The sequence below is a fragment of the Nomascus leucogenys genome, chromosome 10 (assembly GCF_006542625.1).
Source record: "Nomascus leucogenys isolate Asia chromosome 10, Asia_NLE_v1, whole genome shotgun sequence".
Taxonomy (NCBI): Eukaryota; Metazoa; Chordata; class Mammalia; order Primates; family Hylobatidae; genus Nomascus; species Nomascus leucogenys.
In genome coordinates this window covers 66,882,612-66,903,650 of record NC_044390.1, presented here as the reverse complement: position 1 = coordinate 66,903,650, position 21,039 = coordinate 66,882,612, and the positions used below count along the sequence as shown (strand labels likewise).

Below are 21,039 nucleotides of genomic sequence, written 5' to 3'. Positions count from 1 at the left end.
CCAGTTAGAAAAAATGGACGTACTTGTTTAGCAAGATTGCATTGCAGAACAGGCAGAGGTGCTGCACAGTGATTCCTATGGAATCATTATTGACTGGCCCCCTAAGGGGATGTTTAGCTTGAATTGCACCTCTCAGTCTGTGTGCCACGGTCACACTATGTTCAGCAGATCTGAACAAAATGGTCAGATGGTAGAAAAGCTAAGAAGTGTGGGGAAAAGAAAGAGAGATCAGACTGTTGCTGTATCTATGTAGAAAGAAGTAGACATAAGAGACTCCATTTTGTTCTGTACTAAGAGAAATTCTTCTGCCTTGAGATGCTGTGAATCTGTAACCCTAGCCCAACCCTGTGCTTGCAGAGACGTGCTGTGTTGACTCAAGGTTTAATAGATTTAGGGCTGTGCAGGGTGTGCTTTGTTAAAAAAATAGTGCTTGAAGGCAGTATGCTTGTTAAAAGTCATCACCATTCTCTAATCTCGAGTACCCAGGGACACAATACACTGTGGAAGGCCGCAGGGACCTCTGCCTAGGAAAGCCAGGTATTGACCAAGGTTTCTCCCCATGTGATAGCCTTAGATATGGCCTCATGGGAAGGGAAAGACCTGACCATCCGCCAGCCCGACTCCCGTAAACGGTCTGTGCTGAAGAGAATTAATAAAAGAGGAAGGCATCTGTCTCCTGCTCGTCCCTAAAAATAAAATGTCTCGGTGTAAAACCCGATTGTATGTTCTATTTACTGAGATAAGAGAAAACCACCTTAGGGCTAGAGGTAAAACATGCTGGCAGCAATACTGCTCTTTAATGCACGGAGATGTTTGTGTATGTACACATCAAAACACAGCACCTATCCTTAAACTTACATATAACAGAGATCTTTGTTCACATGTTTCCCTGCTGACCCTCCCCCCAATATTACCCTATTGTCCTGCCACATTCCCCTCTCTGAGGTAGTAAAGATAATAGTCAATAAATAGTGAGGAAACTCGGAGACCAGTGCCGGTGCGGGACCTCCATGAGCTGAGTGCCGGTCCCCCGGGCCCACTGTTCTTTCGCTATACTTTGTCTCTGTGTCTTATTTCTTTTTTCAGTCTTTCGTCCCACCTGACAAAAAACACTCACAGGTGTAGAGGGGCCGCCCCCTTCACCTGGTGCCCAAGTGGGGCTTTTCTCTAGGGTAAAGGTACGCTCACGCGTGGTCATTGAGGACAAGTCGATGAGAGATTCCCAAGTACTTCTATGGTCAGCCTTGAGGTAAGATTCTGTTCTCAAAAAAAGCCAGGGTAACAATGGGACAAACGAAAAGTAAGTATGCCGCTTATCTCAGCCTTATTAAAATTCTTTTAAGAAGAAGGGGAGTTAGAGTCGCTACAGAAAATCTAATCACGCTATTTCAAACAATAGAACAATTCTGCCCATGGTTTCCAGAACAGGGAACTTTAGATCTAAAAGATTGGGGGAAAATTGGCAAAGAATTAAAACAGAGAAGTAGGGAGGGTAAAATCATCCCACTTACAGTATGGAATGATTGGGCCATTATTAAAGCAGATTTAAAACCGTTTCAAACAGGAGAAGACAGCGTTTCAGTTTCTGATGCCCCTAAAAGCTGTGTAATATATTGTGAAGAAGAGGCAGGGACAGAATCCCGGAAAGGAATGGAAAGTTCACATTGTAAATATGTAGCAGAGTCTGTAATGGGTCGGTCAACACAAAATGTTGACTACAATCAACTACAGGAGGAAATATATCCTGAAAAATTAAAATTAGAAGAAAAAGTTCCAGAACCATTGGGGCCATAGGGGCTAAAACCACGATGGCCACCTCCTTGTCAGCTGAGTGAGTGCTGGGGGAGGGAGCCTGAAACTAGTCTCACTGCAACTCGGCTCACTGTGCCCATTATTGCCCAACTTACAGTTCACTATGGTGAAAAAGCAATTCAGACTCGCCCTGCAGCGTCCTGTCTGGGTATAACAGTGGCCTCTCCCTAAGGAAACTTTGGGGGTGCTACATAAAATACTTAAAAAACTATTTAAAAATGGACATGTTTCACCGCCTTAGAATTCTCCTGTGTTTGTAATTCAGAAAAAGTCCGGCAGATGGCGTATGTTATCTGACTTAAGAGCTGTAAATGCCCTAATTCAACCCATGGGGCCTCTCCAACCCTGGTTGCCCTCTCTGGCCATGACCCCAAAAGACTGGCCTTTAATTATAATCGATCTAAAGGATTGCTTTTTTTTTTTTTGAGACAGAGTCTGGCTCTGTCGCCCAGGCTGGAGTGCAGTGGCGCAATCTCGGCTCACTGCAAGCTCCGCCTCCCGGGTTCACGCCATTCTCCTGCCTCAGCCTCTCCGAGTAGCTGGGACTACAGGCGCCCGCCACCACGCCCGGCTAATTTTTTGTATTTTTAGTAGAGACGGGGTTTCACCGTGGTCTCGATCTCCTGACCTCGTGATCCGCCCATCTCGGCCTCCCAAAGAGCTGGGATTACAAGCGTGAGCCACCGCACCTGGCCAAGGATTGCTTTTTTACCATTCTTCTGGCAGAGCAAGATTTTGAAAAATTTGCCTTTGCTATACCAGCCATAAATAATAAGGAACAAGCCATCAGGTTTCAGTGGAAAGTGTTACCTCAGGGAAGGGTTAATAGTCCAACTATTTGTCAGACTTTCGTAGGTCAAGCTCTTCAACCAGTTAGAGACAAGTTTTCAGACTGTTATTCATTATGTTGATGATATTTTGTGTGCTGCAGAAATGAGAGACAAATTAACTGACTGTTACACATTTCTGCAAGCAGAGGTTGCCAATGCAAGACTGGCAATAGCATCTGATAAGATTCAAACCTTTACTCCTTTTCATTATTTAGAGATGCAGGTAGAAAATAGAAAAATTAAGCCACAAAAAATAGAAATAAGAAAAGACACATTAAAAACATTAAATGACTTACAAAAATTGCTAAGAGATATTAATTAGATTCGGCCAACTCTAGGCATTCCTACTTACGCCGTGTCAAATTTGTTCTCTATCTTAAGGGGAGACCCAGACTTAAATAGTAAAAGAATATTAACCCCAGAGGCAAAAAAAAAAATTAAATTAGTAAAAGAAAAAATTCAGTCAGCACAAATAAACAGAATAGATCCCTTAGCCTCACTCCAACTTTTCATTTTTGCTACTGCACATTCTCTGACAGACATCATTGCTCAAAGTACTGATCCAGTGGAGTGGTCATTCCTTCCTCACAGTACAATCAAGACTTTACCTTGTACTTGGATCAAATAGCTACATTAATTGGTCAGGCAAGATTACAAATAATAAAATTGTGTGGAAATGACCCAGACAGAATAGTTGTTCCTTTAAACAAGGAACAAGTTAGACAAGCATTTATCAATTCTGGTGCATGGCAGGTTAGTCTTGCTAATTTTGTGGGAATTATTGATCATCATTACCCAAAAACAAAAATCTTCCAGTTTTTAAAATTGACTACTTGGATTTTACCTAAAATTACCAGACATAAACCTTTAGAAAATGCTCTGACAGTGTTTACTGATGGTTCCAGCAACGGAAAAGTTGCTTACACAGGGCCAAAGGAGCGAGTCATCAAAACTGAATATCGATTGGCTCAAAGAGCAGAGTTGGTTGCAGTCATTACAGTGTTACAAGACTTTGATCAACATATTAATGTTGTATCAGATTCTGCGTATGTAGTACAGGCTACAAAGGATGTTGAAACAGCTCTAATTAAATATAGCATGGATGATCAGTTAAATGAGCTGTTCAATTTATTATAACAAATGTAAAAAAAAATTTCCCATTTTATATTACTCATATTCGAGCACACACTAATTTACCAGGGCCTTTAACTAAAGCAAATGAACAAGCTGACTTACTGGTATCATCTGCATTCATAAAAGCACAAGAACTTCATGCTTTGACTCATGTAAATGCAGCAGGATTAAAAAACAAATTTGATGTCACATGGGAACAGGCAAAAAATATTGTACAACATCGCACCCAGTGTCAGGTCCTACACCTGCCCACGAAAGAGGCAGGAGTTAATCCCAGAGGTCTATGTCCTAATGAGTTATGGCAAATAGATGTCACACATGTACCTTCATTTAAAAGATTATCATGTGTCCATGTAACAGTTGATATTTATTCACATTTCATATGGACAACGTGCCAGACAGGAGAAAGTACTTCCCATGTAAAAAAACATTTGTTATCTTGTTTTGCTGTCGTGGGAGTTCCAAAAAAAATGAAAACTGACAATGGACCAGGATACTATAGTAAAGCTTTCCATAAATTCTTAAATCAGTAGAAAATTACACGTACAACAGGAATTCCCTATAATTCCCAAGGACAGGCCATAGTTTAAAAAAACTAATAGAATACTCAAAACTCAATTAGTTAAACAAAGAGAAGGAGGAGACAGTAAGGAGTGTACCACGCCTCAGATGCAACTTAATCTAGCACTCTATACTTTAAATGTTTTAAACATTTATAGAAATCAGACTACTACCTCTGCAGAACAACATCTTACTGGTAAAAAGAACAGCCCACATGAAGGAAGACTGATTTGGTGGAAAGACAACAAAAATAAGACATGAGAAATAGGGAAGGTGGTAATGTGGGGGAGAGGTTTTGCTTGGGTTTCACCAGGAGACAATCAGCTTCCTGTTTAGATACCCACTAAACATTTAAATTTCTACAATAAACCCGGTAGAGATGAAAAAAAAAAAAATCGCCTCCATAGAGACGGAAACACCGCAATCCAGCACCATTGACTCACAAGATAAACAAAATGGTGATGTCAAAAAAACAGATAAAGTTGTCATCCACCAAGAAGGCAGAGCCGCCAACTTGGGCACAATTTAAAAGCTGACACAGTTGGCTTAAAAAAGCCTAGAGAGGGCCAGGCGCGGTGGCTCACGCTTGTAATCCCAGCACTTTGGGAGGCCGAGGCAGGCGGATCACGAGGTCAGGAGATCGAGACCATGGTGAAACCCCGTCTCTACTAAAAATACAAAAAATTAGCCGGGTGTGGTGGCGGGCACCTGTAGTCCCAGCTACTCGGAGAGGCTGAGGCAGGAGAATGGCGTGAACCCAGGAGGCGGAGCTTGCAGTGAGCTGAGATTGTGCCACCGCACTCCAGCCTGGGCGATAGAGCGAGACTCCGTCTCAAAAAAAAAAAAAAAAAAAAGCCTAGAGAACACAAAGGTGACACAAACTCCAGAGAACACGCTGCTTGCAGCTTTGATGATCGTATCAACGGTGGTAAGTCTCCCCACGCCTGCAGGAGCAGCTGCAGCTAATTATACCTACTGGGCCTATGTGCCTTTCCCACTCTTAATTTGGGCACTCACATAGATGGATAATTCTATTGAAGTATATGTTAATAATAGTGTATGGGTACCTGGCCCCACAGATGATTGTTGCCCTGCCAAGCCTGAATAAAATGAATGATAATAAATACTTCCAGTGGGAATCATTATCATCCTATTTGCCTAGGAGAGCACCAGGATGTTTAATGCCTGCAATCCAAAACTGGTTGGTAGAAGTACATACTGTCAGTACCACCAGTAGTTTTACTTATCACATGGTAAGTAGAATGTCACTCAGGCCACAGGTAAATTATTTACAAGACTTTTCTTATCAAAGATCATTAAAATTTAGGCCTAAAGGAAAGACTTAACCCAAAAAAGTTCCCAAAGGATCAAAAGACACAAAAGTTTTAGTTTGGGAAAAATGTGCAGCCAATAGTGTGGTGATATTACAAAACGATAAATTTGGAACTATTACAGATTGAGCACCTGGAGGTCAATTCTATCACAATTGCACAAGACAAACTCAATCATGTCCCAGTGCACAAGTGAGTCCAGCTGTTAATAGTGACTTAACAAAAGGTTTAGACAAACATAAGCACAGAAAATTACATTCTTTCTACCCTTGGGAATGGGGAGAAAAAAAAATCTCTACTCCAAGACCAAAATAAGCCCTGTTTCTGGTCCTCGACATCCAAAATTATAGAGGCTTACTGTGGCCTCATACCGCATTAAAATTTGGTCTGGAAATCAAGCTATAGAAACAAGAGACCGTAAGCCATTTTATACTATCGACCTAAATTCCAGTCTAACAGTTCCTTTGTAAAGTTGTGTAAAGCCCACTTATGTGCTAGTTGTAGGAAATATAGTTATTAATATAGGTATTAAACAAGACTCCCATGTTGCCCATGTTGGTCTCAAATTTCTGGGCTCAAATGCCCTGTCTGCCTCAACTTCCCAAAGTGCTGGGATTACCCAGCTGAGCCACGACTCCCGTCTGGTCTTGGAATTTTCTAGAGGAGGAAAACCGAGGCAGCCTATTGGGCCTTCCAGGCCATCTCATGGGAATCAGCCACACCTCCTTCCTCCTCACCTCAGAGCTTCTCAGGATAACTTGGTGAAATATCTCCTGCTGTGAGCCTCAGTGAGCCCCCCTTAACACAGAGGTGAGGAATAAGACCGGAAAAGCTCAGTCACAGTGACACTGACCCCTGAAATGACTGGCAGAATACAGTGTGTGTCTTTTCTTCTCCAGAGGGTAGTGCTCAGTTTGTTTGTTTGTTTGTTTGTTTTTGAGACTGAGTCTCTCTCTGTGGCCCAGGCTGGAGTGCAGTGGTGCGATCTCGGCTCACTGCAACCTCCACCTCCCAGGTTCAAGCGATTCTCCTGCCTCAGCCTCTCGAGTACCTGGGATCAGAGTTGGCTTTCAATGTTCTTTTGGGTTGTGGGAGGAAAATGTTCAAAGACCTTGTCCCTACGGATCTGTGCCCCTAGGACCTCTCTGACCTCATCTCCTACCTGTGCCCTCCTTTCTTCCACTGCTCCACCCACACGGGCTGCTTTCCTCTTCCTGGGGCTGAGATTGCTCCTGTCTCAGGGCCTTCGCTTGAGCTATCCCTCTGCCTAGGACTCTCTGTCCCCTCAGCTGCAAGTGACAAGCATCGTTTCTTCCCTGTTTGTTCTGGTATCACCTTCTCTGTGGAAACCTTTGTGATCTCACACAGATCCGCATTTGATACTGCAGCTGTGAGCCCAGGACTTCTCACACAGATCTAAGTTAATTTAGAAAGTTTATTTTGCCAAGGTTGAGGACGCACCCGTGGCACAGCCTCAGGAATTGCTGATGATATGTGCCCAAGGTGGACGGGGCACAGCTTAATTTTATACATTTTAGGGAAACATCAATCAATATAGTAATAAGTACATTAGTTTGGTCTGGGAAGGCGGGACAACTTTAAGCAAAGCCAGGGAGACTTGAAGCAGGGAGGGGGCTTCCAGGTCACAGATAAGTGAGGCACAAACGGTTGTGATCTTTTGAAGTTCTTTTTTTCTTTTGAGATGAAGTCTCGCTCTGTGGCCCAGGCTGGAGTGCAATGGCAGTATCTTGGCTCACTCCAACCTCTGCCTCCTGAGTTCAAGTGATTCTCCTGCCTCAGCTTCCCAAGTAGCTGGGGCTACAGGTGCACGCCACCACCCTCAAATAACTTTTGTATTTTTACTAGAGATGTGGTTTTGCCATGTTGGCCGGGCTAGTCTTGAACCCTTGACCCCAAGTGGTCTGCCTGCCTTGGCATCCCAAAGTGCTGGGATTGCAGTCCTGAGCCACTATCCTGGGTCCTTCTTTTGAGTTTCTGATTAGCGTTGCCAAACAAGGCACTTAGATAAGAATCTATGTTAGGGAGCAGAGCAGCGACTTTGAATAGAAGGGGAGTCTGGTTTTCTAAGCAGTTCCTAGCTTGACTTTTCCCTTTTGCTTAGTGATTTGGGGGCCCCAAATTTATTTTCCTTTCACACAGCCCAACCCTCACACCACCTCTGGTCTGTCTTGCCTGTTCTGTGTGATTACTTTTGTGCCTTTGTCATCCACTGTCTGGATCCTGGTGAGAACAAGGCCCCAAGGGGAGGGCAGAGCCAGAACGTGGGGCTGTGCTGGGCTCGCCCCCTCTGAGTGGAGCTCAACCCTGGCTTCACATTAGAGTCTAGAGGCAGTTTTCAAATAGAGCTTTTGTGCTGCTTTAGCAGGGATTCTTATCCTGATGGGATGGAACCCACCCTCAGTAACACCTGCAGTGGCACAGGTGCTTGTCATCTGTGTGCAGCATTGAGCATCAAAGCTCTGTGTCCTCCATTTCTGAGGGCTGAGCTCAGCCTGTGATCCACAGAGAGGTGAGGGGCTGTCCTCCAGATGGGGATTGATGAGGGATGAGTCTGTGCCCTGAAGGAGAGATCAATCCAGCCCAGCTCCCCACTGCTGCCTCGTGTGTGGGGGTGTTCTAGGAGTGCAGTGAGATCTGAAGACCTGGGTCAAATATACACTTGTAGGTCTTCCTGTGGGACTTTGTTATCTCTGCATGATCTCTGGTGCAGTGGGAAGCAGAGGACCATCTTTCTACAGGGTCAGATCTCTCCTGTCTGTGGCTTTTTGCCCCAGGAAGGGAATGCATCATTTCTAACATGAAGTCTCATATTTTTTTTATGGGGAAAAGAAAGAGAGATCAGATTGTTTCTGTGTCTATGTAGAAAAGGAAGACATAAGAAACTCCATTTTTATCTGTACTAAGAAAAACTGTTCTGCTTTGAGATACTATTAATCTGTAACTTTGGCCCCAACCCTGTGCTCACAGAAACATATGCTGTGTTGAATCAAGGTTTAATGGATTTAGGGCTGTGCAGGATGTGCCTTGTTAACAATATGTTTGCAGGGAGTATGCTTGGGAAAAGTCATTGCCATTCTCCATTCTCGATTAACCAGGGACACAATGCACTGCGGAAAGCCACAGGGACCTCTGCCCGAGAAAGCCTGGGTATTGTCCAAGGTTTCTCCCCACGGAGACAGCCTGAGATATGGCCTCGTGGGAAAGGAAAGACCTGACCATCCCCCAGCCCGACACCCGTAAAGGGTCTATGCTGAGGAGGAGGAGTGAAAGAGGAGTGAAAGTTGCCCTTCCGCACTCCCCTTGCCAAGATAGTAAAAACAGTCATCACTAAATACTGAGGGAACTCAGCGACCAGCGCCAGTGCGGGTCCTCGCATGCTGAGTGTGCCTGTCTGTTGGGCCCACTGTTCTTTCTCTATACCTTGTCTTTGTGTCTTATTTGTTTTCTCAGTCTGTCGTCTCCGCCTGACGAGAAATATCCACAGGTGTGGAGGGTCAGGCCCCTTTTATTTTTCACATGCAGGATTGGTTCTGAAGACTCATGTTACGTGAGGAAGCAGCTCAGAAGAGGAAAGGAAAGGAGCCAGGCATGGCTCTTCCTCAGGTGAAGTAATATTCTTCTGTGGATTAATCAGTCTCTTTCCTTTCTGAAATGCCAGGTATTGTAGTAGCCAGTCTTTTCTGAGTCTGAAGCGTCCTGCTTGACAGGCTCACTCGCACTCACCCGTGCCTTTTCTCAGTTCCTCTCATCTGCTCCGAGATTCCATCTCCTGTGACCCAGTGACAAGAACTTCTTAAGAGGCTTCACTGGGCATGGTCCAGGGAAGGGCTCACACCCAGACATGGATGGACACGGGGTGTGGGCACCATGGTGTCAGTGCTGCTGGGCAGCCTGGATGTTTCCGGGGCCACATCTGGATGTCAGCTCTTTGTGGACCAGATCAGAGAAACAACATGTGAAATATATATGTTAATGTGCACAGATATCCGGTAAATTCTGAAAAGGAGACCAATAAGGGAATATATTTTGTATCTGATTTGGTAATGCATTTGAAGCCACACTTTGGGGGCGGGGCCTGGTTAGAAGGTGGGGGCGGGGCCTGGGGTGAGTCCAGAGGGAGGAGGTTGCCTGGAGGCCAGGCTTGACAGCGGGACGGTGGGCGGGGCCAGAGGTTTATCGTGGTCCTGGGGGCGGGGCCTGAAATGGGGTGTTGTTCTTAAGGGCGCGGCCTGGCAGCGATGCATCGGAGCTCTCTCCTCAGCCAGGTCCATGATGTGGCCTGCTGTCATCCTCTTGAGCTCCAGCATTCGATCCCCGGGTTCTGATTGGTGGATAGTTTCTGATGTGCCGTCATATTACCCCTAATATCACAGGGAGGCTTCTTGCCCGTTTTAAGTTAGCATTTCAAACAATCGAAGGTAGAACAACATTTTGTAGTGGGCAATTTTGTACTGAAGGCTGAATCGTTTTTTCTCCGAAGTTGAAAATGGTTTTAAGGCAAAGTGCCTTTTTTCAGCAGGTAGAGTCGCGCGTCCTGCAGGCGGGGCGAGCTCCCCTCAGGCTGGGGCAGGATGGGGTACAGGGGCAGATACCTCGGTAAAGGGGTGGAGTGGGGTGCTGCTTACAACGGGGACTGACAATTAGACTGGTTTAGTAAGCCAAGCAAGGTACTGGGTTGTTTGAGTGGATAATGATAATAGAAAAGTGACATATAAAACTGCCGATTATACACAGGAGGTGGAGGAAAATTTCATATTTCATGGAAATAAAGCCAGAACTCCGAGCGGTGGGTCACACCTGTCATCCCAGCACTTTGAGAGGCCAACGCCAGAGAATTGCTTGAGCCCAGGAGTGTGTGATCAGCCTGAGCAACATAGTGAGACCTCGTCTCTGCTAAAAATAAAAAAAATCAGCCAGGTGTGGTGGTGCACACCTGTGTTCTCATGGGCTTCGGGCACTGAGATTGAAACATCACTTGAGCCAGGGAGTTGGACGCTGCAATGATCCCTGTTCTCATTAGCACACTCTAACCTGGATGACAGAGCTGGGCCCTGTCTCAAACAAACAAGCAAATAAGTGAGAGGCATAATTCCTCCTTCGAAAATAAAGGAAGAGATTATTTTTCCTGTAGCCTCTTTTCCTGGGACATTTATTTATAAAATGCATAAATGAATTTTCTCTGTCTTCTGAAGCAGTATTTTTTTTGAGATGGAGTTTCGCTCTTGTAGCCCACGCTGGAGTGGAATGGCGTGATCTCCGCTCGCTGCATCCTCTGTCTCCCGGGTTCAAGCGATTCTCCTGCCTCAGACTCTCGAGTAGCTGGGATTGCAGGCATGTGCCACCACACCCAGTTAATTTCATATTTTTAGTAGAGAAGGGTTTTTTCCATGTTGGTCAGGCTGGCCTCAAACTACAACCTCAGGCGATCTGCCTGCCTCTGCCTCCGAAAGTGCTGGGATTACAGGTGTGAGCCACTCGGCCAGAAATGGAATTTTTAAAGAAACTAAACCGTTTTTTAGCTTACTGACCCAGGGATGTATTTCCGAAGAACTTGGGAGCTCTCTTTGAAAGGCAAACAACAACAGAGATAGCACTTGTGTCTCAGTAGGAAATTAAATAATTCAAATACCAAGTGATTCCAATTTAAAGCTATGGACCTTTAAATAATTCTGAACCTTGAGAGGAATGTGGTCATGCAAACTGAGTTCAGTGGAATGCAGGTGCAACTTCTAAGAGTTTTTCTGCAAATAATTTGGAAAACTGGCCGTGAACGGTGGCTCACGCCTGTCATCCCAGCACTTTGGGAGACTCATTCTGGCAGATCACGAGGTCAAGAGATAGAGATTATACTGGCCAACATGGTGAAACCCCGTCCCTAAAAAAAATACAAAAATTAGCTGGGCATTGCCGGGCGCGGTGGCTCATGCCTGTAATCCCAGCACTTTGGGAGGCCGAGGCGGGCGAATCACAAGGTCAGGAGATCGAGACCATCCTGGCTAACACGGTGAAACCCCATCTCTACTAAAAATACAAAAAATCAGCCAGGCATGGCGGTGTGCATCTGTAGTCCCACCTAGTTGGGAAGCTGAGGCAGGAGAATCACTTGAACCCGGGAGGCAGAGGTTGCAATGAGCCAAGATAGTGCCATTGCACTCCAGCCTGGGTGATAGAGCAAGACTCTGTCTAAAAAAAATTAAAAAAAAAATTAGCTGGGCATGTTGGTGCTTGCCTGTAGTACCATCTATTCGGGAGGCTGAGCCACAATTACTTGAACCAGGGAGTCGGAGGTTTCAGTGAGCCTAGATTGCACCACTGCACTCCCGCCTGGCGACAGAGCGAGACTCCATCACAAAATAAATAAATAAATAACAATAGCAATAAAAAAATTAGGAAGACTACAGAGCCCCAGTGATAAGACCTCCTCAGAGCATTGTCCCTTCTTATGTAGTGATAAAGTACCTTTCCTTGAAGTGTATCAAATCGTCACCAATCAAGTTGCTGCACCCTATGCACTGGTCTTGAATGGAAAATGTGGTGATTCTGCTAAAGCTTCTCTGTCTTTCCCCGTGTGTGAAACCTTAACGTCTCTACTTTGGAACGCTGATCCCATTTATTTGGAGTTGATGTTTCCAGGTGGCTTTCTTCAAGCTTTGTGTTCACATTAACTCTGTACTTAATCATACATTTTACATTTTATTATTTACTGCTGACATCAGTTTCTGTCGTATGGTAGGAGCCTTACCAGAGACGTCACCTGTCGCCATGTTGTGAAACTCACACTTGTCAAAAAGACATGGGTTAGGGTTTCTCCCCCTCCCTCAGGATGACGCTAGTTAGCTGACACAGATGGTCACCTCCATTACCAAGTAGAGCCGGGATGAACTATGGGTGACAAAGAGTGTGTCAAGTCCTCTTCCCTGAGGACTGATTAGTGTTTATCTTGAAAACATGTAGGCCGGGCGCGGTGGCTCACGCTTGTAATCCCAGCACTTTGGGAGGCCGAGGCGGGTGGATCACGAGGTCAGGAGATCAAGATCACGGTGAAACCCCGTCTCGACTAAAAATACAAAAAAATTAGCCGGGCGTGGTGGCGGGCGCCTGCAGTCCCAGCTGCTCGGAGAGGCTGAGGCAGGAGAATGGCGTGAACCCGGGAGGCAGAGCTTGCAGTGAGCCAATATCATGCCACTGCACTCCAGCCTGGGTGACAGAGCAAGACTCCATCCCCACCTCCCCAAAAAAAGAAAACATGTACTTAATGGGTTGTATAGAACACTGAAGTTTCTCTCTTTTCAACCTCCTAGCTGTTTGCCTCTATTTCCCATCACATTCTGGTCTAAGGCTTATTTATTAATAAAGTGGTTTTTATTTCTTTCTCTGTTATCGTCGTGGAGATGATTTCTCATTTGGGAGAAGATTTTTTAGTTTTCAATTATATTTTGTTAACATTTAAAAAGCGAAGCAAAGAATATTTCTGCGACCGGGCACGGTGGCTCACGCCTATAATCCCAGCAGTTTGGGAGGCCGAGGCGGGTGGATCACGAGGTCTAGAGATCGAGACCATCTGGCCCACATGAGGAAACCCCGTCTCTACTAAAAAAAAATACAAAAAAAAAAAAAACCCAAAAAGTTAGCCAGGCGTGGTAGCAGGAGCCTGTGGTCCCAGCTACTCAGGAGGCTGAGGCAGGAGAATGGTGTGAACCCGGGAGGCGGAGCTTGCAGTGAGCCGAGATCTCGCCACTGCACTCCAGCCTGGGCAACAGAGTGAGACTCCGTCTCAAAAAAAAAAAAAAAAGACTATTTCTCGGCTGGGTGCGGTGGCTCACGCCTGTAATCCCAGCCCAGCACTTTGGGAGGCCGAGACAGGCGGATCACGAGGTCAGGACATTGAGACCATCTTGGCTAACAAGGTGAAACCCCGTCTCTACTAAAAATACAAAAAATTGGGAGGCGGGAGGGACAGCATTAGGAGATATACCTAATGCTAAATGACGAGTTAATGGGTGCAGGAAATCAAAATGGCACATGGATACATATGTAACAAACCTGCACATTGTGCACATGTACCCTAAAACCTAAAGTATAATAAAAAAAAAAAAATACAAAAAAAAATACAAAAAATTAGCCGGGCGCGGTGGCGGGTGCCTGTGGTCCCAGTTACTCGGGAGGCTGAGGCAGGAGAATGGCGTGAACCCAGGAGGCGGAGCTTGCAGTGAGCCGAGATTGTGCCACTGCACTCCAGCCTGGGTGAAAGAGCGAGACTCCGTCTCCGCGGTGGCTCAAGCTTGTAATCCCAGCAGTTTGGGAGGCCGAGGCGGGCGGATCACGAGGTCAGGAGATCGAGGCCACGGTGAAACCCCGTCTCTACTAAAAATACAAAAAATTAGCCGGGCGTGGTGGCGGGCGCCTGTAGTCCCAGCTACTGGAGAGGCTGAGGCAGGAGAATAGCGTGAACCCGGGAGGCGGAGCTTGCAGTGAGCCGAGATTGTGCCACTGCACTCCAGCCTGGGCGACAGAGCGAGACTCCGTCTCAAAAAAAAAAAAAAAGAATATCTCTGGCCGGGCACGGTGGCTCACGCCTGTAATCCTAGCACTTTGGGAGGCCGAGGCGGGCAGATCGCAAGGTCAGGAGATCGAGACCATCCTGGCTAACTCGGTGAAACCCCATCTCTACTAAAAATACAAAAAATTAGCCAGGCATGTTGGCTCACGCTGTAACCCCAGCACTTTGGGAGGCTGAGGCAGGCAAATAACTTGAAGTGAGGAGTTCGATACCGGCCTGGTCAACATGGTCAACCCCGTCTCTACCAAAAATACAAAAATTAGCCTGGCATGTTGGCACACGCCTATAATGCCAGCTGCTCCCGAGGCTGAGGCAGGAGAATCGCTTGAACCCAGGAGGCAGAGGATGCATTGAGTCGAGATCTCGCCACTGCACTCCAGCCTGGGCGACAGAGAAATACTCTGTCTCAAATAATAATAATAATTATTATTATAAAAGAAAGTAATAGATCTCTTCCACAAATGTGCTAGGACAACTATCTGGATATCCACATGGAAAATAATGTTGGATCCCTATGTCACACAATCAAAAATTTTATTTGAAAAAGTTTTTTCAAAAGAGAGAGAGAGAGACAAGGAAGAGAGACCTGCGGCAGTGGGTGTTATTTTGGTCGCTCAGGCTGGCTTGGAACCCGAGGCTCAGCGATTCTCCAGACGCTGCTTCCTGAGTAGCTGGGACCTCAGGCTCCCGCCCCGCACCTCTGCTGTCTTTAAGCAGCAGGTGGTGACCTCACTCCTTCTTGGCCTGAGCACTCCGTCCCGCATCCCAGGCAGTGGCTTTAGGGAAGTCTCTGAAGCTGAGCACATGGTGGAGTCTCCTTCCTGAGTGAATGGACAACAGAAAGGGAGAGGATATCTATTCTGTTCTGTGGGCCGTCAGCATGACATGGTACATACCGTCCAGGCAGGGCTTTGCATTTCACATTCTAGTTTGTATCCCCATTCCAGACAATTACAGTGTAGCAGGATGAGCCGCAGACAAAACCTCTCAGACACCAAGTTGTAGAAGGAAGGGCTTTATTCAGCCGGGAGCATCGGCAAGCTACTGCCTTAAAATCCGAACTCCCCAAGTGCACAGTTTCTGTCCCTTTTAAGGGCTCACAACACTAAAGATTTCAGATGAACAGATCGTGACTGATTTGAGCAAGAAAGGGATACGCGACAGGGGCTGCATGCACCGGTGGTCAGAGAGAAAGAGAACAGGGTAGGAAGTTTCACAATGTTCTTCTATACAATGTCTGGAATCTATGCATAACATCGGCTTCTAAATCATAAGTTGATTTTTAACTACTGGGTTTAGGCCAGGCGGGCCCAGGCCTGGTTTCGGGCCTGGCGCCGGGTTGCCTGTCTTTGGTTTTACTTCCTGTTGTTTTTACTGAATATAAAACAATACGAAACAATGTCAGAGGGTCTGTCTCTTCTCTCAGCAGGGCTTTTGTATCATGCCTCAGACTTTCTGGCGCTCTCGCCTCCAGAACCTGAAAACAGAAACGCCGGGAGCCAGACTGAGAGACGCGCACATCCCGCCCTGGCCCCGCCCTCTGCCGGTTCTAAAAGGCAAGGTCTCTCCGCCTCGCGCCCCGCCCCTACCTCGCCTAGGCCCCGCCTACCTCCCACTTCCTGCCCAAGCCTGGCTTCTGTCCTGCGCGCGCAGATTAACGCAAACCCGGAAGCGGATCGGGTGGCGTGTAGGTCACATCGCCGCGGTGAGTTTTGCTCTGTGTTGTATTAAGTCTGCGCTAACCAGGTCCCCAGGGCTTCTGTCCCTGGGACATGGGGTCCCCACAGACCTGTAAATTCTCCCCGGTCTTCATTCGCCCAGAGCAAATTGAGACATCCCCGTGAGAGGCCGGGTGTCGCTTCCTTTTGGATGTAAAGTCGTCCTGAGGCTGGTCTCGTCCCCAGTCTTTCTGCTATAGGTCAATGTATACACTTTTTATTGCGTAATTTTCCTGCTCAAAACCTTGTTCTGACTCCTCCCGCCCCGCGCTTTTTAAAGTCTTCACCCGGGAGGTGGATTCTTGCCCAGGGCGCCTCCTAGCCTCCCCCTCCTCGGCCCCGGGAGTGCCACGCCGCAGCCCCGGTCCCGGGGAGGCCGAGTCCTCTGCCAGGTCCTGGGATCCTGCAGAACCCATCCTTGTCCTAAGGCGCCGCCGCCCCCCCGCCCAGCACCTCCCTCCTCGTGCCAGGGCCTGCTGCTCCCCAGGTCTCCCCTCCGCAGTCACCGCTTTCATTGAACCCGCACTGGGGAGGTCCCAGGGGTCTGTCCTGTGGCACGGGGTCTTCTTGCCTGCGGAGCTTCAGCCCCTGGAAAATGCGCTCCTCGGGGATGCAGACTTCTTACTCCAAACCGTGTTGTGATTGTGTGGGCCAAAGGTATCAGGAGACAGACAGAGCAGTAGAAAACCTGAGGCAGAGAAAAGAAGAATAAGAAAGGCCCATAACAGATGGAAAAATAGAGGATTGGTGAGGGATATGCCAAGAGATGGCAGAAGTGAAAAAAAAAAAACACCTAAGAAAGCAGGAGATGAAAAGCAACTGGAGAAATGTAGAGAAAAGCTAGATGTACAGAGAGATGAAGGACGGCAACGTAGGGGGAGTGGCAGCAAAGAGGGAGGCTCATCAGAGTGAGGGAGAGAGGGAGGGATTTGGAGCCAGGGCAGACAGAGCAGAGTGGTGCTGGTGGCAAGGAGAACAGAGGGAGAACCACAGCAGGGAGGACACCTGGGGATCTGGGGTGCCACAGAGTGGGGATAGGGGAGTATATCGGGGAAGAGGGAATTTAACAGGGAGAGCAGAGGAGGCGCAGAGATGGGTGAAGAGGCAGAAATAGATGGAGATTGAGGACGATTGAAAGATTGGGGAGAAAGAGCAATAAGAGGTTAAATAAGTTGTGAGGATGGAGCAGAAGAGGTGGAAGAGAAGGAATAGAGGGAAGAAGGGGATAAACAGCAGAAGAGGAGAGGGGTAGAAAATGAAGAGCAGAATCCCAGGGAAAAAGAAAAGAAAACAAGAGCTAGAGAGAGAAGGGGAGAATGAGAGAGATGTACAGAATTAGGGAGGGAAGGGCAGTAATGAAGAAAGAGGGTCTGGACACAGTGGCTCACGCCTGTAATCTCCACACTTTAGGAGACTGAGGCAAGGGGATTGCTTGAGTCCAGGAGTTCGAGACCAGCTTGGGCAACGTAGTGAGACTCCCATCTCTGCCAAAAAAAAGTAAGTAAATAACCGGGCATAATGGTGTGCACCTGTACTCCCAGCTGCTCTGGAGGCTTTTATGGGAGGATCACTTGAGCCCAGGAGGTCCAGGCTGCAGTGAGCTGAGATCATGCGACTACACTGCAGCCTGGTCATCAGAGCAAGACCTTGTCTCCAAACAAAAAAAAGTGGCGAGAGACTTTGGGTTCAGATGAGTGGGTGAGTTCACTGGTTATGATTAGTTGTGACATGTTGAGTTCTGTATATATAATAACTAAAAACTTGTTTAAATTATACAGATGAGATTGAGAATTTTAAAATTGGTGTCTATAAGACATGTACATTCTATAAATCTTGGCATCAGAGGTTATGTTCCACTTGGAATCCCTATTTGCCAGAGGGAAGTGACTTATTTAGTTGTGAATCACTGTCTCCCCTTTTCCTAGGATGGGGTAGGATGTGGGTCAGTGAAGTGGGAAAATGGTCACTGTCTGTTATTACATAATACATTTAGTTAATTAATATTTCGAGACAGGATCTGGCTCTATCACCTAGGCTGGTGTGCAGTGGCATGATCTCCTGTAACTGCAGCCTCGACCTCTTAAGCTCAAGCCATCCTCCTACCTCAGTCTTCTGAGTAGCTGGGACCAGAGGCATAAGCCACCAAGCTCGGCTAGTTTTTGTATTTTTTTTTTTTTTTTTTTTGTAGAAACGAGGTTTCACTATGTTTCCTAGGCTGGTCTCAAAATCCTGGGCTCAAAGGATCCTCCTGCCTTGGCCTGCCAAATTACTGGGATTACGGGTGGGATTACAGGGAGGAGCCACTGCGTCTGGCCTACATAGCCCTCAATACTTGGAGTTATTCTGTTTGTTTTTTTTCTTTTTTTTGAGATGGAGTCTTGCTCTGTCTCGCAGGCTGGAGTGCAGTGGTGCGATCTCAGCTCACTGCAAGCTCCGCCTCCCGGGTTCACGCCATTCTCCTGCCTCAGCCTCCGGAGTAGCTGGGAGTACAGGCTCCTATCACCACTACTGGCTAATTTTTTTGTATTTTTAGTAGAGACAGGGTTTCACCGTGTTAGCCAGGATGGTCTCGATCTCCTGACCTCGTGATCCACCCGCCTCAGCCTCCCAAAGTGCTGCGATTACAGGCATGAGCCACCGGCCCGGCCACTTTTTTTTCTTTTTTTGAGAGGGTGTTTTGCTCTTGTTGCCAAGGCTGGAGTGCAATGGCATGATCTCAGCTCACCACAACCTTGGCTTCCTGGCATCAAGCGATTCTACTGCCTCAGCCTCCCGAATAGCTGGGATTACAGGTATGCACAACCACGCTAGGCTAATTTTGTGTTTTTAGTAGAGACAGGGTTTCTTCATGTTGGTCCAGGCTGGTCTCTAACTCCCGACCTGAGGTGATCCACCTGCCTTGGCCTCCCAAAGTGCTGGGATTATAGGCGTAAGCCACCACGCCTAGCCCATGGTAGTTTTTAAAAGGGACATCAGGGCGTGGTGGCTCAAGCCTGTAATCCTAGCATTTTGGGAGGCTGAGGTGGGTGGATCACGAGGCCAGGAGTTCGAGACCAGCCTGGCCAACAGAGTGAAACCCCATCTCTGCTAAATAAAAATACAAAAATTAGCCGGTCATGATGGCAGACGCCTGTAATCCCACCTACTCAGGAGGCAGAAGTTTGTTTGAACCCGGGAGGTAGAGGTTGCAGTGAGCCGAGATTGCGCCACTGCACACCAGCCTGGGCAAGAGAGCTAGAGTCCGTCTAAAAAAAAAAACAACAAAGAAAAAGAAAGGAACATCAAAGCCGGGCATGGTGGCTCATGCCTGTAATCCTAGAACTTTGGGAGCAAATAACTTAAGGTCAGGAGTTTGAGACCAGCCTGGCTTACATGATGAAACCCTGTATCTACCAAAAATACAAAAATTAGCTGAGCATGGTGGCACATGCCTCTAATTTCAGCTACTCCAGAGGCTGAGGCAGGGGAATTATTTGGACCTGGCTGGGAGGCAGAGGTTGCAGTGAGCCACGATCGCACCATGACACTCCAGCCTGTGTGACAGAGTGAGACTCCATCTCCCCCACACCCCCAAAAAATAGCCAAGGATGGTGGCATGCATCTGTCGTCCCATCTACTCGGGAGGCTGAGGCAGGAGAATCTCTTTAGACAGGAGAATCATGCCACTACACTCCAGCCTGAGTGATAGAGCGTGGCTTGGTCTCAAAAAACAAACAAACAAAAAGCAATAACAATCAGCTCTTTAATGTCTCTCTTTATAAAAGCAGTAGTCCTGGCTGTGCGCGGTGGCTCACACTTGTAATCCCAGCACTTTGGAAGGCTGATGCGGGTGAATCACCTGAGGTAGGCGGTTCGAGACCAGACTGACCAAAATAGAGAAACCCCGTCTCTACTAAAAATACAAAATTAGCTGGGTGTGGTGGCGCATGCCTGTAATCCCAGCTACTCGGGAGGCTGAGGCAGGAGAATTGCTTGAACCCAGTAGGCAAAATTGCAATGAGCCAAGATCGTGCATTGCACTCCAGCCTGGGCAACAAGAGGGAAACTCCGTCTCAAAAAGTAAACAAATAAATCAATAAATAATAAAAATAAAAGCACTAGACCTATTCATGTGTAGTCAACACCCATGACCAAATTCTCTCAAAGGCCTGGATGCAGGAACATCCTGTTGGACACAACTCTGAACATTGCTTTTGGCCAATATAATGTTTCAGACCAGGGAGCATACATCATGCTTTTTTTTTTTTTTTGAGACAGAGTCTGGCTCTGTTGCCCAGGCTGGAGTGTAGTGGTGCAATCTCGGCTCACTGCAAGCTCCACCTCCTGGGTTCACGCCATTCTCCTGCCTCAGCCTCCTGAATAGCTGGGACTACAGGCACCCGCCACTATGCCTGGCTAATTTTTGTATTTTTAGTAGGGATGGGGTTTCACTGTTTTAGCCAGGATGGTCTCGATCTCCTGACCTCATGATCCACCTGCCTCGGCCTCCCAAAGTGCTGGGATTACAGGCTTGAGCCACCACAGCCGACCTACATCATGTTTTTTATGTTTTTATTGTGCAATTTGTTTTATACAATGTTTTCTGTGATCTCAGTTTATACATTTTCCCAGTACACTTTCTATATTTTATATTTTATGCACAGTTAAGTAGATAACTAACGGCAATGCATATATATAAAATTGCTGTATTGCCTGGTGTTACGTAACTGTACCTGTGACATCATAATTGTACCCTCCGACATTGTTAGTCAGTTCTTATTCCTTATAATGCTGTGTATTTACTTGAACTCATACATCAGAAGGTAGTGATCTTAACATGTGTTTCAGTTCTTATATTGTGTGCTGGTGGTAAGCAAAAGTTGTGGCTTTTTTCTTAAGAGGAAATTGTTTAGAATTCTACAGGCTGTATAAATGTACTTATTTGCTTGCTGGTTTTATCATGGGTTACAATAGTTTACTGACTAATATTTAAGATTTCACATATGGCTTTTCGGTATGTGATATACAATGTAACTGACACACTGCACTTGTTAATTTCCATAAGTGCCTGTTCTGCGTGGTTATAGGTAATT

At 46.7% G+C, this 21,039-nt stretch overlaps 1 pseudogene; it reads left to right on the top strand.

Annotated features, from left to right (window-relative positions):
• The first annotated feature begins 4,704 nt into the window (after nt 1–4,704).
• LOC115837037 lies at nt 4,705–16,609 on the top strand (annotated as a pseudogene).
• The last annotated feature ends 4,430 nt before the right edge of the window (nt 16,610–21,039 follow it).